An 8,057-nucleotide genomic window follows, 5' to 3' on the forward strand; every position below is an offset into this window, starting at 1 on the left:
GCCTTTCATCTTACAGAAAATATCATATTAGAAAGGAGTTTAATGAAGCTGCTCTTTTACTAGTCCAATTTGCTTAACCTGTAACAGAACAACCACATGGCCCTCAACTCCCTCTTTTCTTAATATAATTTCTCCTTAGATGTTCTCGTTGATTGATGAATGAATTTGATTGCCTTCGGCTATTATGCGAAAGTCATGGTGAGTTTCCCTTTTATTTATTGTTGCGAGTGAACTGAAGTCACCTTTGTCCCTCGACTGAGACCGGTATTGGTAACTAATTACCGCGTGTTTGACTCGAATTTTGATAAATAACACCTGATTCGCTATCAAGTTTATGATTCCATTTTATTGATAAGTTGTTTTTCGAATATCATATAATCATAGTCGAACCCTAAAATGAATCCACGCTACCAGAGCGGAAGAAATCACGAAGAGAAATTCTACACGGGTCCTTCAGGTCAATTCCATTTTAGGTGGGCTACCAAGAGCCTTAAGGAGAACCAGATTTTGAAGATGAACAAGGAATCTAACTTATCGAAGCCTCTGTTTCAGAAAAGACTGGAAGATCGAAGTTTTCTAAATGGCCAAGAGAAATATTGGTCGTGGGCGATACTGTTTCCTGTTCGCCATTCTTTGTTGTTTGTCTTGTGTGGGATCTTTGCACGCGGCCTCAGACACAACAACAAACGGCCAACAGATCAAAGACGGCCATACTTTAGTTTCTGCAGGAGGCCACTTTGAACTTGGCTTCTTCAGTCCTAACTTGAACTCTAAGAATCGCTATGTTGGAATATGGTATAAGAGAATAACTGTGAAAACAGTAGTATGGGTTGCTAACAGGGACAGACCTCTCGTAGATTCTTCAGGTATTTTGATGATCAACAATGAGGGGAACCTTGTAGTTATGGACTGGAGAGGTGGGTGTATCATGATAACTTATGGGTCTGCTACCAGCAGTAATACAAGTGTAAAGCTTTCGGATGATGGAAATCTTATATTCGTAGAAGAAAATTCAGATAAGCAAGTGGTTTTATGGCAGAGTTTTGATTACCCCACTGATACTTTTTTACCAGGCATGAAACTTGGGCGGAATCTGAAGAGCAAACAGAATCGTTTGCTGACATCATGGAGAAGTGCAGATGACCCTTCATCTGGAGTTTATACTTTTGGAGCAGACCCAAATGGAACGACCCAGTTCTTCATTTGGCAGGAAGGGGTTGTTTACTGGAGCAGTGGAGATTTCAAGGACAATACATTTAGCTTAACCCCCAAGTCTGGATACAGGTATATTTTCAATTACAGTTATGTCTCTAATGAAGATGAGCAGTACTTTACTTATTCTGTATACAACAAGTCAATCATCACAAGGTCTGTCATAGATTGGTCCGGGCAATTCAAACAATTCTAATGGTCTGAGGAGACCCAAGGATGGAATGTGTTGTGGTCTAATCCAAAAGATCGTTGTGATATTTATGCTCCTTGTGGAGCTTATGGTATCTGCAACACCAATAGGTCCACTGTTTGCAAGTGTTTGAAAGGGTTCCAGCCAGTTTCACCTAGAGACTGGGAGTCTAACAATTGGTCTGGGGGATGCGAGAGACGAGTGGAATTGAAGTGTGGGAACCAAGATGCCTTTCTGAAGTTGACCGGGACAAAGTTTCCAGATCATAGGCATTACATAGGGGATGTGGGTAGTCTCAAAGTTTGCCAGGCCATGTGCCTTGGCGATTGTAGCTGTACTGCTTATGCTGCTTCCAATGGAACAGGTTGCTTCTTTTGGAGAGAATACTTGATGGGTCTTAGGGATAACTATGTGGCAATGGAAGATGTCCATAATGACCAAAGCCTTTTCATTCGTGTAGATGCTTCTGAACTTGATAAGTTTATTAAGTGTAGTTCTGTATTTGCATTTTATAATGAATTACTTCTCATTCAGATGCACTTAATTAGTAGCGGACATTTGAATGCTATTACAAATATTTTCAGGAAAAAGAAGAAGGTTGCTATGGGTAATTGTGGTAATAGTTCCTCTGGTTCTGTTTCTTGTGGGTGCCTTAGTGTTTCATCTTTGTAGAAGAAAGCTCAGAAAGAGAGGTTAGTAATTTTTTAAAGCAAAAGTTCAGAATTATTATTGCTTAGGCAATAGGGAAAGATATGCTTGTTTTATTTTGATCTTTTTAAATGTAGAAAGAGGGCAAGCATTGGCACTACTTCAGATGGGAAGGAAGGAGTTTAAGGGAGAAGGAAAGGGCTCGGATTTGCAATTATTCAGTTTTAGTAACATCGCAGCTGCTACAGATAATTTCTCTCCTGCAAATAAGCTTGGAGAGGGTGGGTTTGGACCTGTTTACAAGGTAAAGAGTTTTGGTGATTTAGGTTGTATTTGGTACCATTGCCACTTCCACTTGCAATGTTCTAGGTTGGTCAATATAAACTTTATGAAAATATTTTTTGTTCTGCCACATATGCTTTGAGTTATCAATACAATGCAATGGAAGTAAAAATAAGAAGAGTGTAAATTCTAGTTCACTCTTACCTTTTTTGCTTTGTCTTATTTTACTTTATTTACAATGCAATGAAACAAAACAAAGTAAAAGTTAGAACTAAAAATAAAAATAAGTCAGGAATTGCATTCAATTCATTTGTACTCCCCATGCTTCTGCATCAGTACAAATGAAGTTGTATGGAAACTGCCATGGTCCAAATTTCTATATTCACTCATCATGGATCATGCTATCTCCTTTCAGGGTAACTTGCTCGAGGGTCAGGAAGTAGCAGTAAAAAGACTTTCTAGAAACTCTGGACAAGGACTGGAGGAGTTCAAAAATGAAGTGTTACTTATTTCCAAGCTTCAGCACATGAATCTTGTTAAGCTTTTGGGTTGCTGTATTCAAGTGGAAGAAAAAATATTGATATATGAGTACTTGCCAAATAAAAGCCTGGACTCATTTTTGTTTGGTGAGATTATATTTCAATTAATTGGACCCATCATACAGAATTTTTGCATCTCCATCTTAGACTGATAATGCTGAAACTACTGAACCACACATTCCACTTGCTGTACTCTGAATAGAGACTACTTAATTCTCAGACTTCTTTTTCTGTTTTGAGGTATAGATCCAACCAGAAAGAAATTATTAGATTGGGGAAGACGTGTTCGCATAGTTGAAGGGATTGCTCAAGGGCTTCTCTATCTCCACAAGTACTCCAGATTAAGAGTAATACATAGAGATTTGAAGGCCAGCAATATTCTGTTGGACAGCGAGATGAATCCAAAAATATCAGATTTTGGCTTGGCTCGGATCTGTGGGCAGAATGAATCTGAAGCAAATACAAAAAGGGTAGTTGGGACATAGTAAGTAAAGCTCACTTCCAGTGCACCAACACAAAAAGCAATTTTGGCACATAATATATTCATTGCCACATCTGAATTTGGAATGCAGTGGCTATATGTCCCCTGAATACGCAATGAAGGGAATATTCTCTGTAAAATCTGATGTCTTTAGCTTTGGAGTCTTGTTACTGGAGATCCTCAGTTCCAAGAAGAATACCAGCATTTATAATTCCGACCGCTGCCTGAATCTTATTGAATATGTGAGTGACTAAAGCAGTATCTCTTCACTTCTGCTTAATTTAAGGTCCCATTTGTTCACGGAAATTGAGTCTGGAATCATTCCCATTCCTAGTGGAATAGCATTGCCCCATTTGAGGGAATGGGGCAATGAAATTCCATTTCAGATGATTTCAATTTCCATTCTGATTCCTGTATGAACCAAATAGTTTATGGGAAATGAGAATAGACCATTCTGATTCCAATTCTAAGTACCAAACAAACCAAGGGCCCGTTTGGTTTGCAGTCGGAATCGGAATGGTCTATTCCCATAGTCTGTTTGGCTCAGACAGGAATGAGAATGAGAATTAGAATTAAAATCAGCAGGAACGAGATTTCATTCCCAATGGAAGGGCACCAGGGAATGGCCATTCTCTCAAATGGGGGAATGCTATTCCAGCAGGAATGGGAATGAGATTCTGATTCCGCCCAACCAAACAGTTGGAATCAGAATAATTCATTCCGATTCTGATTCCAGACCCCTATTCCTGTGAACCTAACGGGGCCCAAGTTGTGATATCTACTCATTCTCACTTGATGAACACTTGTGATACTTTTAATTTCTTACAATGTGGTTGCAGGCTTGGGCATTGTGGAATGATGGAAGGGGCATGGAGTTGATAGATTCAACATTGCATGACTCAACATCCCCTAATAATGAATTGCTGAGATACGTTCATGTCACACTCTTGTGCGTGCAACAGAATGCAACTGATAGACCAACAATTGTAGAAGTGGTCTCTATGCTCGGCAATGGAACTCAAACTCTGCCTCCACCCAAACAACCTGCATTTTCAATTGCAAGAAAAAGGTTGATCCAATTGCAAACCATGGTGAAATGTGTTCACTAAATGATTTAACTGCTTCTCTTGTAGAAGCCCGATAATGAAATAGCTACAACAATTTAATTTTAATAGGTCGGCTTAAATGGCAAACCCACCTTGATCCGTTCCTATTGTATCTGGTTCATGTTTGTGAGAAGCAGGACTAAATATATATGTCTCATCACATACACGAGCTAATTGAATTCTATGTATATAATTTTCATGAAATCTGAAAATGCCTTTCCATTGCAAATATTGACATAATCAAGGCAAAAATGGGCCTTGACATCAGTCAATGGTAAGCAAACACCACCTCCTCCTCTTTGGGTTAAGGTTTCCTCATTAGTTTTTGTTTTTTGGTAATTTGGTTATAGTTTTGATAAAATATATTAATATAATTGGGCCTTTTGTATTTTTAAACCATTGATTGTGTGGGATTAGGGAGAATGTATCTCTTACTCTCTTACAGTTTCCTCTCTTTCCATGTAGGCTATTAAATTGAACCACATAAATGTTGGTGTTTTATATATTTTTTTGCTTATTTTCTTTTTGTTACTATTCTCTTTTCTAATAGTTGACATTGATAGGGGATGGGTAGTGATATTCTCACTCCGCCCTGGCCCCAATGTAAATATATATATATATATAATATTATCTATTTTTTAAATTTTTTATATTAAGTAAATCCATTTTATCAAAATATACTTTTAATTAAAAAATTTAGGGATTTGGGTCTAGTCCCATGAGAAACCCGTCTCCATCGGAGATTGGGGATGGAAAATAATTCTTATGTAGAGGTGTAAAATGGGCATGGCATGGCACGGCCTGTGGGTGGTCTGTGCAAAGAGTGGGCCGTCCTAGGCCATGCAGCCCTCCCCTGGGATAACTTGGGGGGTCGGCTTGGCATAGCCCATGGCCCAAGCCCATGTGGGCCCGTGTCGTGCCGCTGGTTGAGCTGGTCCATGGGCTAAGTCGGGCCAAAGCTATTTTTGCCTATTTATTTTGAAAAATTGAAAAAAAAACTTACAATTTTACTTTTATATGAATTTTGATGTATACAATTGCTTATATATACAATAATTAAATAAATTAGTATAATAAAATTGAAAACAACTGTTTGTTTTATTAATATATTATTTATATAATGTATTATATTATATATATAAATGTATAATATATATAATATATATAAATAATACGTATGGGTTGTGCTAGCAAGCGGGCCACAGGCGAAATAAGCACATGGCCCGCTTGGTCGCGTCGTGCCAATTCGGCCTACGGACCTACGACCCTAGGCCTAGCATGGTCAGACCATTGTGTTGGGCTTGGCACGACCTGCGTGCTGTCATGCCAGGTCGGGCCATGTTAGGCCGCGAACGGCACGACCTAATTTACACCTCTACTCTTATCCCTGACGTGGATCTTAATCAGAATTGAAGATAGAGAGGGATCTACTCCTCACATATGGATCTTAATCGGTGCAAAGCACCCTAATAGATCTCTCCTGAACCCGCCTTGTTATCATTCCTAATCACTAATGGACACACCAATCTATATATCTATATCTAGATCAACGTTTTAAAAAACAACCCAAAAATGAAACTGTTCTAGGCACTCGTTTTCGAGTCAATGGTCCGACCGTCCGGTTTGAATGAACGACCCATTCTGACAACAAAATTAAAAAATAAAAAAATAAAAAAATGATCAAAAACAATTGAACAGATCGATGAATCAATGATTTGATCACCTGGATCAATAATTTGTTAACTTTTTCAATGATTTTTGACGAAATTCCGAGTTTTAGATAAACAAAACCGATTGCCTTAACGGTTCCTATGCCGAACGGTTCGAAAACGTTGATCTAAATAATAAATTGGGCGTGCTATGTCAGTACATCACTCCTTTTTCCCCACTCTTTCCTAATTTCTCAAATTTTTGAATATTTTCAATTTTTGTGAAAGATTAATGAGCCCTGTCATCACCCTAATAGACCTTTCGTTTCCCATTCCCAAAAGGTTTCTCGCAACTCCCACCATGTCAATTACACTCCATTATGCGGAAAAAGATGTACACTCACCTTTTCGCGAATCTCGAGCCAGAGACCCTTTGTCTTCTCTTAAATCTCGTTTTCTGCTCCATCCTTGAAAGACAGACCTCTTCGTATATGACGTTCTAAGGTTGTGAAGAGATTATGCAGATTCAGGTTGAATACAGCCATTGTTCTAACGATTTTGGGCTTCAAGTTTCAAAAATCTTTTTCCTTTTGGCAGTGCCACTCATTTCAGAAGGCTCATTTATGTCAGCTCCAATCTTCGGAACGGCCCATTTGTCTAGAGGATGAAGTGATGATATATCGTCCTTAGAGAACAATTTTATAGATCAATGAAACGGACCAAATGGATGATCAATGATCCTCTTAAAAAGACACGTATTGGACACTACTTGTAAAAACATCAAATTGACATTTCATGTAGAAACAACTATGCTAATAAACATTCTAGGTAACATTGATTCTCACCTGTGATATGTGATGACACATTTCTTTTAATTAATTTTTACCATAAAAAGTAAAAATAAATTATTTTAAACAAATGTGAAAACTAAATTAATAAAATATGATTAATAGTCATATCAATATTAATAGTATAATATTTAGGGAGAATGACGGTTCAGCCTAGGGTTAGAATATTTAGGGCCAATACATATCGTCCCTATATTGGCCCATACATATCATTCCGGGATTCCTTCGTTATGCCTTTACAGTGGGTGCATCGGAGGCTTGACTGGTTCGGGGGTAGAGGAGACCTAAACCACCCCTTGAACTGGTTGCAAAAAAAAATAAAAAAAAGGCAATAAAAATGTGTATTGATTCGCCCGATATGCCCCTATCGGCGTATCGGGCGTATCAATATTTTGAACCTTGGCCCAAAGTAATATTTGACATTTTGAATGTTTAGTGAAATTCAAAAATTTGCATTAGACCTATCTGTACTTTTCCTTAATATTTATAATTAATTATACATGGGTAATTCCATTTAAATATAATTACACTTTACAACTTTCAATAAAATTTTAAAATTATTAATTCTAAATTATTACACATGAAATTTGCCACACACAATCTATCATTAGGGGTTCAACTTTTATTGGACGTGTAAAATGACCCAAAAATAATTCTTGAGTTGGACCTAAATAAGTTTGACTTAGGTGGAGTTCAATAGCGTATATATATCACGGATGTAATCATTTTGGTTTTGTCCACGATAAGATATGGCGTTCTACTATGTGTGGATGTCCCCGTTCACAAAATAATGTGGAGAGGGACGAGTCACACCACAATTTATCATCCATAGTATTTTCTCATGGATGATCCGCACTATGGTGTGGACAATTTGTGGAAAGGTTTCAATGTAACGCACTTGTCCAATTACTTTCATTTTATTTAATCTTTTAATAATTTTTAAAATTTTAATATTTTATCAATAAAATAATAAATTTTAATGTTAATTCTAGCACAAGTTTGATTGTTTTCCTTCTCAACTCTTAGTGCGTTACATTGGTCCAATTACTTTCATTCTATTTAATCTTTTAATAATTTTTTAAATTTTAATATTTTATCAATA

The 8,057-nt window shown here is 37.3% G+C and overlaps 1 pseudogene across 1 annotated transcript; it reads left to right on the forward strand.

Moving 5' to 3' along the window:
* The first annotated feature begins 206 nt into the window (after window positions 1-206).
* LOC104611487 (G-type lectin S-receptor-like serine/threonine-protein kinase At4g27290) lies at window positions 207-4,770 on the forward strand (annotated as a pseudogene). The gene is made up of 8 exons (XR_016083828.1): window positions 207-1,342; window positions 1,418-1,895; window positions 1,987-2,094; window positions 2,188-2,354; window positions 2,748-2,958; window positions 3,118-3,355; window positions 3,444-3,594; window positions 4,192-4,770. The product of XR_016083828.1 is annotated as a G-type lectin S-receptor-like serine/threonine-protein kinase At4g27290 (transcript).
* Window positions 4,771-8,057: the final 3,287 nt, after the last annotated feature.

The sequence above is a fragment of the Nelumbo nucifera genome, chromosome 3, assembly GCF_055504915.1.
Source record: "Nelumbo nucifera cultivar China Antique chromosome 3, China Antique-T2T, whole genome shotgun sequence".
NCBI classification, from domain to species: Eukaryota; Viridiplantae; Streptophyta; class Magnoliopsida; order Proteales; family Nelumbonaceae; genus Nelumbo; species Nelumbo nucifera.